Source organism: Pelmatolapia mariae, linkage group LG16_19 (assembly GCF_036321145.2).
Source record: "Pelmatolapia mariae isolate MD_Pm_ZW linkage group LG16_19, Pm_UMD_F_2, whole genome shotgun sequence".
In the NCBI taxonomy this organism is placed as follows: Eukaryota; Metazoa; Chordata; class Actinopteri; order Cichliformes; family Cichlidae; genus Pelmatolapia; species Pelmatolapia mariae.
The window spans coordinates 33112158-33135033 of NC_086241.1; the positions used below are offsets into that span (position 1 = coordinate 33112158).

Genomic DNA, 22876 nt, shown 5'->3' on the forward strand with positions numbered 1-22876 from the left:
ATTAGCTCTGCTTCCAAGCCTGACAGGGGACACATGCCAAAGTATCAAAGAGCAGCCAGCTCACTCAGGCCAAATGGACTGCTTTTATTTACATAAGAGCCCCGGACAATATCAGCCGGCATGTGTGACCCTCAGTGAACACAGAGATTAGAAACTGTCAGTAGAAAAAGGCAAACGTGAGGCTTTTTTTTAATTTACTGCACTATTTTCCATACTGTAAGTATACTGTGGGCAGATTTGCGAACCCAACAGAAACACAGGGTCTTTGGTTTTTGGACACTGGGCAGAAATTCACCAGAACAAATGAGGGAGAATCCATGGTTATTGTTTGAATTTCTTAATATTTCTGCAGGCTTTACTAGCGCTGTTTTTATTGTGGTGGTGTCACTCACTCTTCTTCCTCCTCTTTCGTTCCACCTCGTCTTTTCTCTACCTTCACTACCAAGCTTTCCTTCTTACACAACAACAGCTGAAAAGAAAACAAGCAACCACCACAAGAAGAAGAAAAAAAAGTAAACATACTGACAATCTGAGACGTTTTAAGAGCCTGGGCTAAATTTCAAAATGAATAATAAATTAAAAACATTAGCTTTGGAGTGATTAAAAAGTGTGGGTGGGAGGCACAGAGGCCAAAAATGTAAGCGGCAGAGTTTAATAAAAGTGGCTTAAAGGACAACAAAAAAAAGAAAGAGAAAGACAAGTTCAGAGAGTTACACAGAGTGGAAAGCAGTGGGTTTAAATACGAGTACAATGGTAGCTATAATTTTCAGTGTGAGGCTTGCTGAGAAAAACAAGAGGCTTTGCAAATAAATCTAACCACTACCAGCGATGAAAAGCAACTGAATATAACACAAGACTGAGATCAATTCAGTGGCTGCTGGCAGCTGCAGATGATAAGTGTTACTGTACTTATCAAAGTCATTAATGATGCAATTTTTTCCATTCACCCGTTTGATCGGTTTGCACCTACACGTCCTGAGTGGAAGTGCCGTCTGAATGGCAGGGGTTTGGCTTGATTCAAGTCACGTGCATCCGACGGGATTTTCATACTGTTCACTCCACCTTGCAGACCTCCAACAGCACAAGTAATTTGTCACATTTAGCACATTTATCTCTCCTATTTGGTCACAAAGTGCAACAAATAATGAAGTCAACTGTGCCTAACTTTTATCTATTTATTTCGTTACTGCAGTATCTGTGTCACTGATCATAGGTTAGGTTATAGGCAAATATTTTCATTCCCTTGTTTTATCCTGAGTGGAAATGTATTTTGAATGGTGGGGGTCAGAGTTTAGGGTTTGGGATTCTGTGATTGTTGATATTCTGACAGACAAGCAACATTTCAGAAAGTAGAAAATGTGAAAACGTTACCTTTTAATCCAACTCTCATACATTAATTATCACATTAAGCTTGGCTTTTGGTAGAAAAGTATGTAGAAATTCTAGCCATAGGAGTGCACACCCACACCTTATAAGGATCATGGGTGCTGGTCCTAACCGTGACCCAGAGGCTATCACAATATGTCATTTCTATTTTTTGGCTTTTTTTTCTCATTCATTCATTTATGAGGTGTGATTGTGCGTCTGACTTATAAAGTTTTGGAGCTAGGGCTTGTTGGTGTTTTTGTCTTTGACGTCAGAGGGTTCGAAGGATGAAACTATTTCATTTCACTTGTTCTGCCTCTCATTTACAAATAATCCTCCAAACAGTCTGATTTCATCACCAACAGGTCCCATCCTGCTTAAGCTCCCCACACTGCTACTAGTGATCTCTATCGAGACCTGCACTTGCCGACATCTTACCATCTCACCTAAGATTTACATGCAAGAACACAAAATCTATGACCAGTTTCTTAATCTTTAAATGCATTCTGCCTCAATTATACTTCATTTGGCATTTGATGCAGCAGATAAGGAATGTTACTGGGCCATGCATTTTTTTTCTTTCTTGTTAACCTTACTCACTCACTTGGTGGCGTGCCTGAGATAAGACACCCCCGTTAGGACGACAGCAGAATGTCTTTTAGGAATATAGCATTACACTGAGTTGTATTTCTGAGAGAGTTCAACTTTTCCACAACTCTGTTAGCCAAAAAATAACTAAATATTAGTCTTACTAACAGAGTGTAATGACTACAAGTCATTTAAATGATACATTTAGGGTCTGAGTCAATGTTGTTGAAGACCAGAAACAAACTTTTCACTCAGTTCTTTAATCCAACTTTTTTTTTTTGCACCAAATACTCAGTTTTGCCTTCTACCAGAATACAGATTTAGGGTGGGGTTGGTGGAGTTGTCTTCCATCACCTCAGCGCTAAGCAGTTTTGAAAGGCTTGATATAGTGTTTCAGCAATTCAGCCCTTCAAGCCCTCCTTTTGTCATCATTTCATAGTGCACTGAGTGTTTTAAACAGATGACAGATACATGCCAGTTTAGCCCTCACACTTATGCTCTGGTCCCAGATCCAGATGTTTCTGTAATAAGTGCGTCGTGTGGTTTGACATTGTCCTGCTGAGATAAGCAAGACCAGGAGTTTCAATCTTATGAGATCTAAGTCATCGTGGTGCTCTAACCCTTTTGCCCTTTTGCATTCTGCAGAAGAGTTTTTGGAAAAGTGTGAATAGATTTTGATATGTCTCAGTTAGACTGATCACTTTCTTTGTTGCGTGCTTGCCAAAACCCGGGATAAGAAAAAAATCAATATTCTCGTTGTCAACAGTTTGAGGGTTAAATGCAGAACTGTTACACAATGACAGTGACACTTTAAGCACCTTTTAAAACAAAATATATATATATGTTTGTATGCTCCTATATTATAGTTGCTGCTATGAGTTTGAATAATTCGGTTTATTCATTTCTTTTAGGATAAAAAAAATCTAACTTGCAAATTTATGACAGCTGCAGCTCATATCAGCAGTAAAGCTTTGTGCAGGGTAATCTACTTTATAATATATGTAGAGCAAGTGTGCAATTATATTTAGGTATTTAGATTTTGATTGAGGCATCGTGCAGAAAGACTGCAGATGATATGCTGGGTGTATCCTAGGTAAAGCTCCACCGTGTGAAAATACTCCATACTTGCTTAATTTAATAGTATTTCAATCTAAATGTACTCAAAGCACCAAACTGGAGCAGACAGCGATGTTCATCATTAACACACTGTTCCCTCTGTTTTTATTTCAGCTGTTTTCCTTGTAAAAACCCTAAAACTGTGTCAAGTGGTGAAAATAACTTGTGTGCGTGTGTGTGTGTGTGTGTGTGCGTGTGTGTGTGTGCGTGTGTGTGTGTGTGTGTACGGGTTCGTACTATCCTGGTGGGGACCAAAATCTGACTTTTACTATCCTGGTGGGGACTTTCTGCACCGTGGGGACCAAAATCCAGGTCCCCTCGGGGTTGAAAGCAATTTTCACACTCAAAATGCGGTTTTACTGTCAGGGTTACAATTAGGTTATGGTTAGGTTTAGGGTAAGGGTTAGGGTTAGGCATTTATTTTTAATGGTTAGGGTTAGGGTAAGGGGCTAGGGAAAGCATTATGTCAATGGGATGTCCCCACGAGGATAGCAAACCAGACATGTGTGTGTGTGTGTGTGTGTGTGTGTGTGTGTGTGTGTGTGTGTACGGGTTCGTACTATCCTGGTGGGGACCAAAATCTGACTTTTACTATCCTGGTGGGGACTTTCTGCACCGTGGGGACCAAAATCCAGGTCCCCTCGGGGTTGAAAGCAATTTTCACACTCAAAATGCGGTTTTACTGTCAGGGTTACAATTAGGTTATGGTTAGGTTTAGGGTAAGGGTTAGGGTTAGGCATTCATTTTTAATGGTTAGGGTTAGGGTAAGGGGCTAGGGAAAGCATTATGTCAATGGGATGTCCCCACGAGGATAGCAAACCAGACATGTGTGTGTGTGTGTGTGTGTGTGTGTGTGTGTGTGTGTGTGTATCACTGTATCACGTAAACATCCTGCAACAGACTGATAAATGCTAATCTATTTTATGCAATTATTACAGGCTGGTTTCGCAATAGCCTTTTATTCTGAAGAACGTCTTTAAGTGAGTGTCTTTACAATGCCATACGGTGCATCACATGTTAATGGCTTAGACTGTCATTAAAATCATGGATTTAGCCTTCAGAAAGTCAGATCGTTATCATCCGCATCCTAAATTCATCTGCGGTGCATTGTGTGATAAGGTGTGTGATAGTTAAAGCAGTTAATAAAGAGGCGATAAGAGGGGCTGTTACATCTTTCTGCTTTGGAGACAAGGATCAAATGTAATGTCTTTTTGATAAGGAGAGGGTCATGACACATTTACCAATTTACTGCTTCTCAGGCCAACTGTCAGAGCTTAGGAAAACTGTAAAATGACTTGTTTTTATAACTGCTGATTTTATTTTAGCAGACGTAAGTATTTCTCCCTCTTTTTTTAATCTCACCCTTTAATGCGTGCTCTGAGAGTGTCAGAAAGAGTTCTGTTTGTCCCGCGTAATCTTTGATAGTGGGACAACCTCGTGTTTTGATGATAAGCCACTATCAAATTCCACATTATTACTCTGTTCTAGACATAACAAATACATACTGGGGGCCAAGGACGAGATTGCAGAGCAAAAATGCGGACACACCCAGAGAAATAGAAGAGTAGGACACGACAACAAACACACCTATAAACAATGTGTCCAGCTCAAAGACGTAAACACACACAAACAGAGGCTAACGTGTAATTCAAAGCCAGCCTAAACTCTGCAAATCAAGACAGATGACAAACACTGACTGGTAGTCCCGTCCATGTGAAACACACACCGAAGGGTGGCTGGGGTAAGCCGGGAGCCTCTGGTCACCGTTTAACTCTACTTTTTAAAGATGATCGCTGCATCATGTGGGTTTTTATTTTTGTCCCACCTGGATTGTAAGGTTTGTTTAAAAGTGTGGACACGTGCGCAAAATGTCAGGGGCACAGCAACGAATGTTTAGAAGATGGACCAAAAGAAGGAACCTGCTTTTATGTCTCCTCCTGCCTCCCATCTTCACACACACACACACACACACACACACACACACACACACACACACACACACACACACACACACACACACACACACACAGTTAATCCCATTGTGATAAGTGTTACAGGAAACAGGGCAGTAAACACCACAGCCCCAGCACTCACTCACTCACTCACTCACACATACACACACACACGCACACGTTGAGATTTTAAACAAAGGCAAAAAGTTGTTAAAAAGTTACAGAGTGAGCCAAGCAGCAGGATAAGCTGCTCAGTCCGCCGTACGCGTATGAAAGCATTAGCAGGAAATCCTCCTGACCTCTAAGACTGCGGTCGTAGAGACGCTTATAGAAGAGAAGCCAGACTTACACAGACTTGCGAGTCTCTCCTGTAACTGCCTGTCCGATATCTCTCTTTACCGTTATGATATGTGTCTGCTAATGAAGGTTTCTGCCTTCAACATGCAAAACCAGCCAGAGAGAGAGAGAGAGCAAGAGGGAGGAAGAGAAAAAGTGACCTATGAGGGCATTATTAGCAATGATAACAGGGGAGAAAGAGAGAGGCGTCACCTATAGGGAAATATCCACAGATACGACTGTTCTTCCCGTTTGACATCCAGTTTTATAGCAGGGCTATCAAGCTATTGGTTAATGCTTGGCTCTGCAGCACAGATAAAAGAAGGCAGGCAAGCAGGCAGGAGGAGGAGGAGGAGGAGGGGGCAAAATTAAAAGCCCTGTCGTCAAAGATGTTCAGAATGTACACATACATGTATACGCAGGGAGGCATGAACACGGCATGCGACGCAAAGACTGCCTGAACATTACCCACAGAGAGAAGCGAGCCACTCCCCCCAAAAAGCCAGCTTGAGTGAATTGATGTGGATCTGATCCTGTGGATCCACCGACTCGGATTTTAAACATCTGAACTGTTTAACTTCATGGTGTTACTTTTGTCCTGTCTCCCTCGCCCCCAGCCTGTCTCGGCAGATGGCCGCCCCTCCCTGAGTCTGGTTTTCTTTCTAATGTTGTAGGGTCTTTACCTTACAATAGAAAGTGCCTTGAAGTGACATATTGTAGTCAAAGTTGTGTTTCCTTAAAGAACTTCTGAGATTCTGATTTGGGTAACGTAACATTGTTCCAACACAGAGGTTCACCGGCCGAGGTTGCAGCCAATGTGACAACTAATCTATGACGACCTTACCCTAACCCTAATCCGAGGCCCTCAGAATGTCTTTTATGTTTTAAATTGTTAGAGAAAAAGTTTTCCCTTTTTCCAAAATATAGGGTTATTTATCTTTCTGATACTCTCGAGTCCTTAGTCACACTTTGAGGCAACTGTTGTTGTGGATTGTTGCTATAAAAAATAAAACTGAGCTGAATTAGTTCACGCCTTTAAAAAAAAAATGAAACAAATCAATGACTACAATTGTTGCCAATTTATTCAAAGTATTTATTTATTTATTGTTGATCAATGAACAGATCATTTTAGCTCAAGTTCTCAGCTTAAATTCTGGATGTCTGTGGAATTAATGAAACTATAGGGATGCAGTGAATCTGGGATTGTAACCCGGCACTGACGCTAAATAGAACACATCTTTCACGTCATTTCTTCCCCCTCTTTGTTCGAAGGAAATTGAAAAATCTTTCATTTAAAAAGTAACCAAACTGTATTAAAGTCTTCCGGCTCTGTGTTACACAGCTTTAAAAATAATTTAGTGAGCTCAAAATTTATGCAACACAGCAGATAAATATCAGCCAGTGATGGTGGAAAATGTCGATGTCAATATCAATCAGTGGGACCAGTATCCCAGCTGAAACTACTGACAGACAGTGCTGCAGAAATGTATTCAGATCCATGTGGCCAGATATTTATTTATTAATCAGTCTGGTTCCTGGATGTCTGCAGAAATAATTAAATTAGAGCTAGACCTATTGTGAAGCACGGATTATAAATACCCGTAGAGTCTTTTTATTTACCTATTACTTATTTTTTGTGGTTTGTTATTTTCTACTTTGCTCCCTGGAGACAAAAAAAATGTTCATGTTGAAAAAGTAACAGAATTTTTTTGTAGACTTTCAGCTCTTTATTAAAGAGTTTTGGATTATTTAGCCAAAATAAAAGTTGATGTAACACAACAGCTAAATATCGACTACAGATATCAGTAAATATTATCTTATTTATCAGTAAACATTGCTAGTGTTGTCTTCACTGATGTATCAGTGCATCCCTAAATGACGGCACTGGCATTAGGAAGTCAATCTGTTAATTTTGCATCACTTTTACTGACACGAATAATTAATACGTGAGACAATGCAAAGGAATAAAAAATACACTGAGGGGGAAGTTAAAAAATTGTCACTTTCTAAATGTGTTTTTGAAAGTCTGAAAGCAACATGAGGGACTACATGAACATTTTTATGTGGCTGATTATGAGGAATAATTGCTGTTCGGGAAGGTTACATTAGTGCGGAATTTGCTGTTTATGGCCATCAGATGTGTTACTGTGATGTGGAGAGCATTGGTGTGAGGGGGGAGGCGGGCGGGACGGACCTTTAAGAGAAACGCAACTATTTTGAAGCTCTGAGGTGGTTCCACGCACTCAAACACACGCAAACTCACATATCCGCGCAGACGGAGCGAGGAAAGCAAGCAGGGTGAGGGGGCGAGACGAGGGCCCTTCTGGCAAACATTTTTGGCTCTCTCGTAAACATCTCATTCGATAACGCGAGGATGAAGAGCGAGCATTTACTGCCTCGCCCTTCCAGTTGGGAGGATGCGCACGCTCTTCCGCGTAAAGACAGACGCGGAGCCACACAAACCACAGCCAGCGTGCTACACAGACTCTGCTTTAACACTTCCAAGGACCACACACTGACTCAGAGCACAGCCACTCACAGCGGGGACGAATGTGGTGCACGAGACGCAAACACATGCGCGTGCTCATCCAAAACGACGATGCTGGACACATCTAGGTTCTTGTAACAGTGAGGAGGTGTAGATTCAAACTGCACTACATCATAAAAAAAAGTTACTGTTACTTTGCCCGCAGAGGAGAGAAGTAGCTGGAGGGAAATGGTAAAATTTTACTGTGACATCCACACACACTCTGATGCCAAACCATTCACCACAGCTCACGCAGGCCTCACCAGAATGAGAATAACTGTAGTTATTACTTTGGGGGGTGGGGGGGTTCCTCAGGCTTTAAGAGCTTCATTTATGATCACCAGGTCAGTGAGACCATTATGGAACAGGCTGAATGGGAGATATAACAGTGTATATGTGAGCGCACAGAGCAGCAGTGACGCCCATAGCATCATCGTCAGCGCCCACACACATTTTCTAATCTAATCTACGGTTCAATAGCACACCTATAATATATGTGAACAGATAGTCGGGTTCATGGAGAAGGAGAGTCCCTGAAATATTTCCAGTGGACCATTTAAGGGTAGATGAAACCTCAGTTTCTTATAGCTGGATAACTCCTTAAAGCCCAAAGTATATCCAGATATTAAAGTTAAAAGAAATAAAGACTTCTCAATAAATGAAAGGATGGATATGTTTAGGTGTTCAGGCCAAGCTTTAAAAAGCATCACCATCAGGTTTTTATTTTTATTTTTTAAATATACACAAACAGAGTTAGAGTTCCAAACTATCTCCTCCTCTCTCTTCAACTTTTTGAACCTGTGAGCAAACTCTGAGCAGACAGGCAGCCCCAGAAAGCGGCCATCACTGCAGCCGAAACGAATTCATTTTTCCTCGCGGTTGGCTAAAATATATAAATAAATATATAAAATCCTGCATTTCCCCCCCCCCTCCCCCTTTCACGTATACATATTTTAAAGGAGCTCTGCTGTCTTGCGAGAATGAGAAAAGGTGGACACTGAGGTGCAGCTTGCGCGCACCTTGCTGTCGGCAGTTTTCGTTATTTCATAATTAGAAACTGCAACTCATAAAATGTAAATATTCTAAATATTAATATTAATATTAATATTGATATTAGTTAGCTTGACCAACCAAAACAACAAAACTCCTACCAAAATAAGAAAACGTAGATATATGTGTGTGTGTGTGTGTGTGTGTGTGTGTGTGTGTGTACATACATATATATATATATATATATATATATATATATACATATATATATATATATATATATATTAAAAAAGAAAACCTGACGTGTGTGCGAAGGGAAGCTGGCACTTCACGCGAGTCAAACTCCATGAGAAAAACACTCTAAACACGAGCGTAGCTTTGGATTCTTGGTGGTTTGGAGACGAAGAAAGAACTGAGTCAGCCTGCAGCTTCTTAAAGGTCAGAGAGGACGGACAGACTCCAGCATGAGGAACCTCGGCTTTTACGCACAGAGCCGAAATAAAAGGAATCACTTTAAAATCAAGCGAGGGGAAAGGGGGACAGAGCACTGCCTTTCTTTTAGATATGAACTTTGATTTATTAAAAACACATACACAACACTGTTAACTGTGACGTGGAAACAGAAGAAGTGTGGGTTTCTCTTGGGGGAAAAAAAGCTTTTAAAAAAGCGTTTGTGTTTAGCAGGACAAACTATTGCTCCTGACATGACGGTCTGCAGAGGGACTGTTTCTCATTTGGAGCCAAACGCATTTGGCTCTGGTTTCTTCTGATTACGCGCAACAGACATGGAGGCCTTTTACTCCCAAACCTCTTCCTATATCTGAATACTTGAATCTGAATCCCCCCAATATTTTACAGACCTCTAAAGCAGCAGGTAACTTTTAGATTCTGAGTGTGCGATGTGTCGCAGAAGTTAGAAGGCCCCTGTAGCAGCAGGAAACACTTGGACGCTGTCGTACACCTCTCTGCTCCCCTCGCTATGTTTTATTCATCACTCGTCCCGTTTTCTGGTGAATATGTGTCTCTCTGCAAACTAAGCAGTGTAAAACTAACAAGGGGTGGTGGTGGTGGTAAGGGGTTATTTAAGCTCAGCACGTGTTAATTTGTAACACCTCTCAAACTAATTCGTCATGAATTATATTTTTTAGAGGTTAAAAAGTTACAAAGTGTAGAAATCCTGTGACGCATTCTTTTTTTCTTCTCTGTAGTTTACTGAAAATATTACTTCCTTTTTTGTCTGTGTATTTTAAACATGAGCACACTTAAACACACACACACACACACACACACACACACACACACACACACACACACACACAAGGGGTGAGTTATCCTGATCCTGTACGATAAAAATAAAATTAAACATTGCGTTATTTTCACGTTGTTTGTGTTTTTATCAAATCGCCAATAAATTATTTAATTAATAAAGGGAAGATGTAAAATAAAGGCAAACATTTAAAAAAAATATCTAAAGCGCAATATTTGAAGAATAGCTCGTTCAAAAATGAAAATATAAAATAATAGTACGTAATTTTATAGACATATGTAATATTTCTCTATGGATAATATTTCAAACACTTCTTATGAAAGTGACCTCCCGTCAAACACGAAGACTAATTAGGAGAAATAACCCGTATGTAATTAGAAAGCAGAGCGTTTTTCTACATTAAGGAATTTATAGGAAGACGTGAGCTGTAATTTTCGACACTTTTTGTGGCAGAAATATGATTTTCACTCTCTAATTTTATTTACTTATTATACTTACTTATACTTAATTATTACTATAAATACTATTAAAGATAACGTAATGCCAATAGCCTTGAGTATGCAATAATTAGTACATTATTAGTCCTTAAATGGAATGATTACAAGTACAACTTTTACTAATAATCATAGCTATTATTATTATTATTATTGTTGTTGTTGTTGTTGTTGTTGTTGTTGTTGTTGTTGTTGTTGATGATGATGTTATGAATCACTCACTTTTCCCAAGGAAGCATAAAATCAAAGTCCCTGGAGTTTCCTGTCGGCTGGTTGGATTGTGTAGCATTTGTTTGGACTTTGCTGAGAAATCTCTACGTGATCTTACAGTCTTCAGTACAGACTTGCTGCTGACAGTCCGTGTGTGTGTGTGTGTGTGTGTGTGTGTGTGTGTGTGTGTGTGTGTGTGTGTGTGTGTGTGTGTGTGTGTGTGTACTCACTGTTTACGACGTGTCTGTAGCGCTGCTGCCCGCTGAGGAGGCTCTGTCCATTGATCAGGAGTATTGAATCCAGGGCTGGGCTTTGATTCGACTCCTGGATCACGCGGGTCTTGTGCTGCTGGGTCTGGAGTCGAGACCGCGCAGGAGATCCACAGAGAAGAAAAGTTGATTTATTGGTGGTGAAGGCTGAAGGTTTTGAGTGTGTGTGTGTGTATGGATAGCGCGCAAAGCAGCGGAGCGAGCGGAGATGAGAAGTAAAGAAAAGGGAGAGTTTGTGGACAGCAGCGCACACACGTAAATGTGTTCGGCTCTTTTTGTAAACCTTCGTCCCCTCTTTAAAGCGTCTGCCCGCCTTTTAGCTCAAAAGGCTTCTCTGTGGCACAAGTGTGCTCTCCTCTAAACTCATGGCTTCATCCTCGGAAGAGAGAGAGAGAAAAGGCTCACAAACAGCGCGACGCACCGCGACAAAAACGCTCTACAATCCGGGCAAAGAAAAGCAATCTGACCGAAAAGCAAGAAAAGAAAAAAACCAGCGAAGTTCGAGTTGCAGTGTCACAGCGGGGTTTAACAGCGCAGCGGACCGGTTTCTAATCAGTGTATGTCACTTTCAATCTTTCCTGTGCCAACGGGCGCGCTGACTTGTAAGAGGGAGGAGAGAAGGGAGGAGAGACAAAAGCGGAGGGAAGCGAGGGAGGGTGGAGAGGGGGCGTCAAAAGCGGCTAATCTAACCCATGAACGCGTTTTGTGGGCCGGATCTCTCTCACAGAACATACAAATGAAACACAAGTGTCCAGCAGAGCTCTTCTTCTTCTTCCTTCATATTTGAAGTCTTTGGAGATTCAGATGAAGGGAAGGGGGTGGGGTTGTTCGGACTTTATGATCTCTCCTCGCAAAGAGGAGCAGCTGAGTTTTCCTGACTCATATCTCCCTCAGATCTCTGTGCCATAACATGCGCCCACCTATCAGAGCGACCTTGACGCGTGCGCTCTGCTGTCACCTTTTCTTCGATTAGAATGATTGTGCCTCACGCAGCAGTAACTTATCGCGCTGCTATCAGCGCCGCAGCTTTCCTCTAATACCCTCAGGCATGTCAGTATCATCCGAGCTGAAGTCCATGTGCTGATACATGTTAATAAGTAGCCTAATAATAAGGCAAGGATGAGCTCTCTCCCTCTCTCTCTGTTCTTATTAGATGGCTCAATAGAACAGCAGTGGGCAGTGCTGTGGGATCCCTGTTAATGATAAACCTGTGACTTGACAGACAGATGCCACTGCGCCCTGTCTAATAGATAAGGGAGCCAGCTAGGGTCAAATGGCCTAAAGGCTTTTTTTTCTTCTTTTTTTTACCTTTGTTTTGAAAATATCGTTGTCACGAAGTCACGCAAGACAGAAAAAATGTGGAACAAATGTAGGTGAGAATGAGATTTGTTTTTCTTTGTTTTAGCTGTGCTGAAGTTCTGCGTGAAAACCTTCAAGATTGTATTTCTGATGTTTATATTAATGATGTTTTTGAACTATTTTAAAGGCACTCCTGTTTCTGCTCTCTGCGTCGTATCCGGCCTGCGTGCGCGCACATTTGCATGCAGCCTCACTGTAAACTGCAAATACGTCGAGGCTCTCGCGCACATTCGAACTGAGAGAAATGAAGCCATCGGTTTACAACATCTGCAACAGGAACGCACTGCTGGCTGCAGCTTTTTCAAGGAGCAAGTAACCGTGCGGCACCGGTGAGGAGAAGAAGTGGTGGGTGAGGAGAAGGGGGAGGCGGGGTCACGCATTTACTGCTCTCTCTCACTCTCGGCCTCTGGGTTCAGTACTGGGGGAGGCAGCGGGGTCCAACAACAACAACACAAAAACAGACATAAAGTGTGCGCAAGCAGTACGCCTGCCTGCTGGGGAAAGGAGGCGGCACAGGCCTGCATACTGGAGATCTGTTAGTAACAGGTAGAAAGTGGCGCGTGACCACAGATTCATAGCGAAGATCAATCGTGGAAAAGACACTAAACTCCACAGGGCTTCATTAAGAGAGAGACGCCGGTTGGTTCTTCCCCACTCTCCACCAAGAGGGCGATTATCTTTAACACTCTCCCAAAAACCATAAAACAACAACAGACACATCTTTTCACTCACCTTTCCTCCGAGACCTCGACGGGAACGTGAAGACACCTGGCAGCACCGCCAGCTCCCGCAGATGCGCAGCGAGAATTAAGCGGGACCAGAGAAGCGAAGCGAGAATTAAGTGGCAGAGAGCCAGTCCGCTTCTCGGCGCTCATTCGTCAATAATATTAAATATGATAATGACGGTGATGTCTGCGCTCGCGAGGAGGGGCGGGGGAGGGGGAGGGGGGGTAGCCGGCAACAGCGTGGGAGTGCAAGAAATACAGGCCTCTTAGAGGCGATATGACAAAGAGTGTGTGCGTAAAAGCGAGAGTGATAAGAGCTTATTGAACATTTCATGAAATGTCAGACGGTTGTTGAAAACGAGCACATTTGTTGGTTTATACTGGCTGTGCTGGATTCTCGCAGAGCTCGTTAGACGTTCAAAACAGGAGCGTTAAAGCCCGTTTAAAGCTTTGTTTCTTACCAGACATGCAGGCTGCTGGAGGCAGAGTGAGCGCGGTTTTGGATAATAACGCGCTCCAAACTTTCCCCTCAATACCAGAAAAAACGCATGCGCCCTGAGCTATTATCTTTATTTATGTCAGAATGTTATTTTGAAATTAATTAAAGTCTTGGATACACGACGAACTTCGTCTGAATTTCTCTTCGTTTTTCGATTTTTATTCCCCTTTGTCAGCTATTTTTTGTCTTTGTTTTTTTAATCGCTGATGTGAGCAGTGTCGTGTTCACAGTTTTTTTTTTTTAATCCATCTGCGCTAAACCAGGCTGTTCAAAGGAAAGTTGCATAAAACAAAATATAATGTGTAATCACTGCAGATGTGGAACAAGGATCACCAGAATAGATTCAGAGTTCTCTGCGTATCTAAATATTTAAAGTACTTCGTTTGGCTCAAGAAAAAAACAAAACAGATATAATGGGTCCTTATTGTGTAGTTAAATTCCGAGTTTTTTCCGCAGTTAAACGGGGCCCGAGCGTGTTGTGTTTACCCAAAGAACTGTCCCGTTAATAAGCCGCATCATGTGGCTTTCACCTCCTCATGCAAAGACACCGGGCTGGAGCAGGCGCTCTGAATTATTAAAGGCCGGGGGGACAGAGACTCTCCGCTGCATCACTCACTCAGATTCTTCCCTCTATCTGTTTTCCACTTCTCGGGGAACTGGGAATCTAGGAACGAAGCCAAACAAGCGCAAAAAATAAAATAAAATAAAAAATCTGTGGAATAGAATGAAAAATTGATCCCTGAAATATTCCTGATGGAAACGAATTCAAGGGGCTGGAGTGAATAATTGATCGAAAAGCTCGAGAAGAACGCGAGTGATTAGAGACTAATGTGCTGCAGGTATCATTACTGAGCGAGAGCGCATCTGTCGGGCAGGTAAAGGCCCCGAGGATCCCCACACCCACCCCAGAATAAATAAATAAATAAATAAATAAATATATGCATTTTTCTTGTTTAACATCTAGGGAGCAGAACAATTTATAGAAAGGGATCCTGTGATTTTAAACAGAGCAGACCTCCGGCACAAAACTCATTTCAAATTCAAGAAGTGAGCGGAATCATTTGGAGAAGAATGCGTCTGGCTCGGATCAGGCGAAAATGACGCATTAATAAATAAGCGCGGTTTGTTTCAGCCTCGAGTTTACACAGTGGAAGCTTATAGGCGCAGGGGCATGTCCCCTGTGGGGACAGTGGGGTTAGCAGGGGCCTTGCACCAGAGCGTCATGAATCTCACAGTGTCCGGTGCCACCTGATGAGCGCGCACAAAGAGCCGCTGATGGAATGTATCGGCGGACATTTACTCACATTGCTGCGGGTTTATACTCCCACTCATCTATATTTGGATTCTAATATTTTACTGTGTACTTAATATTATTTATTATTTTTATAGCTTTAGTCACAGATTATGTTTACACATTTTACAGTGTAAATATGCTAATATGTGTAACACATGTAGAAATGAAGCTGCCAACAACTATATAAAAACTTCTATACATTGATGAATCAATAATCATGATGAAATAATACACATATGATTTAATGAGTACTTCTACTTTCGGTACTTGCAGTATATTTATATATTTGAAGCCTGTAGCGTTCCATTATTATGCTGCTTAAGCAGGATGATAATTTTGCTTGAGAAAATTGATCAATCAAAATTGATCAATCACTTTGTAAAACAAATACTCAATACAAAGCCCACTGCCTTCCAGGTCTTGGCATTGTATTTATTCCTTATCAAATGTTTTGTTATTGGCCCCCACCCCCACCCCGTGTCACCCCATTTCAAAATATTCTGGAAACGCCCCTGCGGAACCAAATACTGACACACAGCGCAAACCCGTTTCTTGCCCTTTATCTCAGTGACAGCATCTAAGTGCTCCTCTGAGCTGTTTTGCTTAGACGTAGTCATATTTCTGTGTTTGATCACGAGTGCATGTTTCACATCGCTCTTCGTGCACCACTCAGGCCGTGCCGTGCATTTGCCATCTGGTTCCGTATGGCTTTCCAGTCGCCTGTTGTCACCTTGTTAAGTGCGGGCCAGAGGGGAGCGGAGGCGTCACTTGTGCGAACAGCGCAGCTGTGTGGCGAAGAAGAAAAGAGACGCAGCAGAGGACAGCAGAGGCTCGAGTCCTGATGGGAAGCCGTCAGCGGTTGTGTGTCGCGGTTGAGTCGTGAGATGGATTTCAGCTAGTATAGAAACGCTTAAAAAATTTGTTAGAACTAAGCGCCAAACACTGACTGGATACTGACTTCTTTTTCTTTCTGAAAAACAAATACAAGTAAATCTGAAATAGTTTAAAATTCTTTTTTTTCTTTTGAAATAAAGATTTGCTTTATTTGTTTAAAAAAACATGTGTGCAAGACAAACACTAATATTTAAATTTAAATGTCTGATCCTTAATGGAAAGTACTGCCATAATGACAAATTAGGATCAATACACACAAAAGCAACGCTGAGTACGAACTGACTGACAGCATGAAGCTGATCACCGATCAGGCTGTCGTACATTCTTTTCTTAAAAACATAAAATGAATAAATAAAATATAAGCTTTTAGAAAATATACAAAACATAAGGGAAACTCTTGACTGGAGCTTCTTCTGGACTTCCTGATGAGACCACGTGTTTCTTAACTCCACAGAAAACATCATTTATTGACGTGAATGGTGAAAGAAGGGTGGAAATAATTCTCTCAGATATAAACTGACCCCAAAATTAAAAAGAGAAGAAAAAATGTGAATTTAAGAGGCAGAAATGATGTCGGAAATATTAAAATTAAAATTCCAAAATGCCGGAATTGCTCATTTTATGACAACAAAATCGAACCTGCATAGTATTTAATAATAATAATAATAATAATAATAATAATAATAATAACAATAATGATAATAATAACTGGAACAGTAGTATAAGTAATAATATTGACGATACTAATAACAATAATAATAATAATAACAATAATAATTATTATTATTGTTGTTGTTGTTGTAATAAAGTGTAAAAGATGAAAAAGTCCAAACTAATATTGCGTCATTAATATCATTTAAAATATTTATAAACTCGCTTGTTTTGCTGAATGTTATTTGGATTTATTATTATTAGTGGGAATAGTTGTAGTATTAGTATTATTAGTACATTGCGGAGTTCTGTTAGGGCCGACTCAAACGTGTTGTAACTTGCGTTTTCCAGTTTTTCCGCTAAATTAAGCGGCCATGTTTCGAATCAGCGCTAATTGAAAACGAAAGTAAGTCAGCCCTAACGAACAGCAGGCCTGTGACCCGAAGCAGACCATTAAACAAAAAGCTCCGAGCGAACATAAATACGTTTTTCACAAACACCCATTTCACATTTGTTTGTTTGCGCTTTGCTTGATTGGAGCGAATGAGGGGAAATGAAAGGTACGGGCCTGAAGCTTAAAGCAGGCCACCTCCTCACTGCTCCAACAGTATCCCGTTAAGACACTTAATGAACGGAGTATTTAAGTTTGGGTTTGGGTTTTTTTTTTTTTTTTGACTCTGTCTAATACGTCAGCTCCAAAAATGCTGTGAGATTTAAAGCGTAAAGTATGGGCCAATGAGGCCCAAATGGCTTGTTTTTAAGGATGTATCTCCTTTCCGTCGAGGATTAATTTGTCTTTTACGGCACTTTCAACCCTTTTTTCCAAATTGCTTCCATGCAGAGGTCACGACTCACGAGTCCATTATTGCACCTTCACACCATTTCTCACTGGATCACTGCTTTTACTCTGAAAGCATTAGCACCACAAACACCAGTTTGAAGGGGGGGAGGGATTATATTAAAATAAAAATATATATATTAAAAAATGCCGACTCTTTAATATTAATAACCAATTAGATAGATAGAACACCTAGTGTCATATTATCCCTTAAGAGCCCAGACCCATTTTTTACCGTCATAAAAACTATGGGAGAGTCAATTTTGAAACATTAACAGAAACTGTCCTCAATGTGTAAAGGGGCGGTAACACCTGTGTCACTGTGGGTGCTTAAGGGTTAAATATGTAATATGATTATATTTTATACTATATACTGTCATATTATGAACATTATAAAAATGAGAAACGCTGTAATAACTTCTAAGACCTAAGACGGTAGTTTTGTAGGGTTGCCAGACTGGCAAGAATCCTGGGCTGATTAGATCTTATGATGATGGAAAAGCGTTGCAGAAGGATCAGAGGAACAAAATCTTCCTAATAGCAGCTGATTAAGCATAATCACTGCTGTCAATGCTGCTATTTCTACTGAAATTGGCTAAAATGCTTTTGCACTGACCAGCTTTAGAAAATGACATCTAAACATAGAAACCCTTTGCAGATTTTACCTTTTCCTGAACACTGGCATTAATCCAGAATTATTAAGGAATTCAACAGCAGATTCAACTTTTCTTTTTCCTTTGAGGCACACATATCCAAGGAAAATCAAGTCAGAATTATTTAACAGACTTGGCAGTAACAGGTTGACCTTTAGATTCCAAAACAAAGTGCAGGAGTTTCGTCGTGGGAGCAAATTGCATCTATCAGACACACCAGCTATAATGCCCTCATGCCTATCTCAGGGTCTCAGCGTCTGGGCTCCTTGAGCTCCGATATGCAACACAGAGGACTGTTTTCCTTTCGGTAAAAGCCGTGGCCCTCGCTGGCAGCCCCCGCCACCTCTTTTCCTCCCAATAAGTTCTTACCTGAAATCAAATCCGGCTGCTTAACGAGGGGGGAGCGAGTTGGAGGGAGAAAGGCAATTGTGAGCGTCAGCACTCTGCACTATGTCATTGGGCACAAGTATTTGACAGCTGGAATGATCTATAAATACTTCATTAAAGTGTGTACGAGCTCCCTTCTCTTGTGCCTCATGGTCCACTTCTGGTAAGATTTACAAATGATAACATAAACAAAAAAAAGAAAAAGAAATTCAATTCTCATTTGAAAAGAATTGGAGGAGGAGGAGGAGAGGGGGGTTTGATTGGCGCCCATGAGCAACAAAACAGCGGAGGTCTCTGTAATGAGGTTTGGAAAGTGTGTTCAGTGTTTGAGGGGCCAGGGTTTACTTGACCTGCCAGAGGGATTCTCTTCCAAAATGGACACAGAGCCAGACGTAGAGCTCAGCTGTCCAGGCGTTCACCACCAACTACACTAAATCTGTTAGGAAATATGGGAAAGAGTACCCGAGCTTCTCTAAGGGCCGCAGACAAATGAGGTGGACTCATCAAAAAAGGTGAGCCTAATTCCTCCTGCAGCTTGGCCCTTAATATTTAGCCTTGGTGAAATAAAAAATTAAGCCCTCTCGCTGCCTTTTTGTTTTCCCCCCACCATGAAATGTATCCTTTGTAGCCCCTAGATTGAGACGCCCAACATACAGGACAGCCATGCCAGTAAAACAAAATGCTCTCTGCCTCTAAGATCATTTGTCCTTGCACTCACACTGACTCGTAAAACCACTTCAACTTCAGCTGCGTTTCTGCGTCGCTCTAAGGCTGACACAATCACGCTGGCAAACACTCCCCACGTCAAGCTGTCTGTACTAATAAACAAGGTGGTCGGCCTCGTATTCCTGAGAGCCCCGTGTCCAGAGCGGCCTGATGTGTGCAGGAAATGGATATGCTTTAAAAGTGTCTGCTGGGGCAGAGGAGAGAGTGAAAAATGGAATCAGAGAGAGGTCACAGGTCACACTGCTACCAACTGAAACAACAGGGTTGGGGGTAAAACTGTACATACGAAAAGCCCGCCCACAAAACACGCATACGGGCTCTTACCGTGAAGCATGCTGGTCCTCGGAGGCTGCTGGACACGCGTGCTCCACGGTCCCTGTCACAGCTTTCCCACACATCTCGTCTCCGACTCCTCGACCACCAGGACACAGACAAGCATACAGCCTTGTAGGTAAACAAGGGTGTGTGGGGTATAGTGTAGTGGATGGTTTCACTTTGCAGGTCTCCCCCCTGGGTGGGTGGAGCCACTGCATTCAAAGTAAATGTCAATCATTTACTGTCAGACACCAGCAGAGAAGCTTTTGTCTCCTAGAGTAAATCCCTTTGATTTGTCTAAAGGAAGTCAATGATTGAAAACACACACCGAAGGAAACCTATACTGGGCCATCAAGTATTTAGTGTGTGTAAATACGCGAATGTCTGTGTCTGTGTGTGTTCTGTGGGATTCCTGAGCGGCCGTCAGAGCGATCAGCCTGGCTGCGCCGAGTCTGCGGGGTCAGAGGTGACCTCGGTGCTGTGATCTTGTGTTTGTTATTGCTGTGCTGCCCTTGGACGGGTTAACATAGCACACACTGCATCAGCTGGTCTGTGCACTTCCTGTCTCGCTCACACACACACACAAACACACTGCTCAGCCACAAGGCCTGTGAGAGCCGTCTGAGGGTCACTTCCACATGTGTTGATGGGCCCTGAGTGAGCTAATCTAAACTGGTGAAATGTTATCCCACTACAGGGAGGACAGGAGCTCAGCTGGCCCCCACTGCTGCTCTCTTCATCCTCTAATGTGCAGGAGAACATGGAGAGATTTAGTTATGCATGTTACTGTGGTTCAGTGGAATACTTTACCTTGTCACTTTTTTTACATTTTCATTTAAGATATTTTCCAGAAAACACAGGTTTGGATCCATAGTTGCTAGTTTGAGCTAACTGGGACATGGACTGCTTCCTCTTACTCTTTCATTTTAAAATCTTAGATTTTGTTGGTTTGTTGGAACGTTTTTACCATTAATTTCTTTAATGTAACAAAACAAACCCAATATTTTAGCCACCTTTCTGCAGCAGTTCCTGGGCACATGTGGACACCAGCATCTACAGCGTGACCATTACACAGTATTTTGCGTTTAACTATAAGCAACAGGTGTGTGATAATACAGTCAATAAACACACCTCCCAAAAGCCAAATCCTTTTTTAAAGCACTGTGTGTAAATGAAAGGAATTTATCTTTTAATTAGATATCAACATCAGTTTATTTGTTTTATTGTTTATTTTTATTTGATTTTTTTTAAATGTGTTTTTCCTGAATTAATTCTCTGAAGTCTAATTAGGCGATTTTACCATAAACCCATATTTTGGAGGGGAGGGTTTTTTCGTGTAAATGTGGACGCGTGTCCGCTAACATGATTATTTTCATTGCTCCCTCACTTCCGAAACTTGGCAGAACAATTTACTAAAAACTAAAATTACATATTACTAGTTATGCAGGTTAAGAGGCAGGGTTAGGGCTGGGCAACTAGCAAATGACATGCAGGAAATAAATATATTTATTAAGAAATATTTAACTTCACTTTAAAAATGTGTTGTCAATGCCTGACTTTTTTTTTAGGATAAAAGTATTTAAATGGTTGACATTATTTTAAATAAATACATCTGAAATTCACTGTTTGCATGTTAGCGATGTTGCTACCTGGAATTACATTTGTTCCATTCTTTGTGCAGCTTTAATTCACACCAGCAAAACACTCCTGGTGTCCTTTTTCTGTCCCTGACTTCCTGCCATGCTTACCTGAGTTATGCAGCTCGAAGTGGCTTCAGTAAAAAAAAAATAGACAGAGTGGAAAGTCACTTCTGTGACTGTTTTTGTGTTTGGTGGAATCTCAAGCGAGTGGCTGCAGTTTGATCTGAGACCACAGAGGTGGGCTTCTCATGCACTTTACTGAAGTACAGTATTAATACACTTGAAAGTTATTTCCTGATTTCATTTATTTATTAATTTGTATTGTTTTTGCTATGCTGCATTTCTACTTCATTAAAAAAAATTAATATTATTTATTATTTCATGAATAAATCAAAAATCAGGATCTAATAATAAAATCTATGTGATTCAGTGTGCCACTCCACACCCCAGTCCTACTCTTATCTTCTGCCATTGCCTGTGATTCTGTCACATTTTAAAAAAAAAATGAAAAGCAAATGTATTTATTAATTAAATCTTTGGTAAATATATCACATGGACAAAAGTGTGTAAAGTAAAACTTACTTCTCTTAATCTTTGAATTCTGGTGTTTTCAGGAGCGCGTTCAGTGAGAGGAAAATCAGCCACAGGCAGGAAATCATCATCCTGTACAACTCCTCCATCTAATGCACCTTCCACACTGTGATAGTTACACCCTTTTGCACATACTATACAGGGGAAAAAACAAATAACAATGTTTTACAGGTTAAAGTAAAATGTCAATGGTACATGTTTAATCTCTGTATTATTCTGGATATTTATAATTAAGCTATTTGAATATATTAGAGCTATTTCTCATATTTTGTAACTTTGTAATATATTGTATTATTTAATATAGTTCCGTCTGTTACTGTTCTTCTTGTGTTGGAGCAACTGTAACCACATAATTTCCTTAATAAAGTATTCTAATTCTGATTTTCAGTCCCTTAGAAATGCCTTTACAGTTGGTTTCGAAAGAATTGGCTCATTCTAAAGCGATCATTGAATTTAAGTGTGGTACTGTTAACAGGATGCCCCCATTTCACCCCAACTCAGCTAGTGAAATTTGGTGAGATTGCAAAGTGGACGTGTCGAGAAACCACAGTGCTTTGACCACATCATGTTACAGAGCGGAGCTGCGGAGTTCCAAGCACCAAAACTGTGTCCTGGGAGCTTCGTCTCATTGGTTTCTATGAGCGAGCAGGTTCAAACTGGCGGCAGCAGAAGAGGAGTTAAAGACTTAGCAATGACCCCAAACTCCAACTCTAACTCATTAGAACATGTAATGTGTGTTTTTTTAATGGTTCTCCCAAGTCTTAAAATAATCATTCTAATTGACACATGTCAACAGCTATTTATATTCTTTTTAAAAACAGATAGATACTTTATTACTGTCACACAGGGGAATTTCAAACCACGATAAAAAAATCCTCTAATGCTAAAAAAGCTAAAATTGATGAAATCATTAAAATGAAACAGATAAAACTCAGAGGCTTAAATAGCTGAAGTAATATTTAACCCAAAATGCTCCATGTTATTCCAAGAAAATGAAGATACAGTCCTATCTGTTATATTTCAAAAAACCTGTATCAAAGATGAAAACCAGCACAAACATACTTAGGTGAGTGCCACAGTGAGTCTACTTTAGAAACATGAACAGGGAGAAACAGAGGCTGATTGTTACCTTTGAAGTTCTGGGTCTGGTTGCTGGGTTGATATTTACTCAGCTATATTGTTAGCGTTAG

The 22876-nt window shown here is 41.0% G+C and overlaps 1 protein-coding gene across 2 annotated transcripts in view; it reads right to left on the reverse strand.

The window, feature by feature from the left end:
• The window catches only part of satb2 (SATB homeobox 2), a 59926-nt gene extending 40767 nt beyond the window's left edge, over positions 1-19159 (reverse strand). Inside the window, exons 1-2 of one of the 2 annotated variants that reach the window (XM_063499704.1) lie at positions 19133-19159; positions 11076-11199 (exon numbers count right to left, since the gene is read on the reverse strand). The gene's annotated coding sequence lies outside the window, so the exon portion shown is untranslated. Of the gene's footprint in view, positions 1-11075; positions 11200-19132 lie in introns of those variants that run through there. The other variant, XM_063499705.2, reaches the window with a different exon arrangement.
• Positions 19160-22876: the final 3717 nt, after the last annotated feature.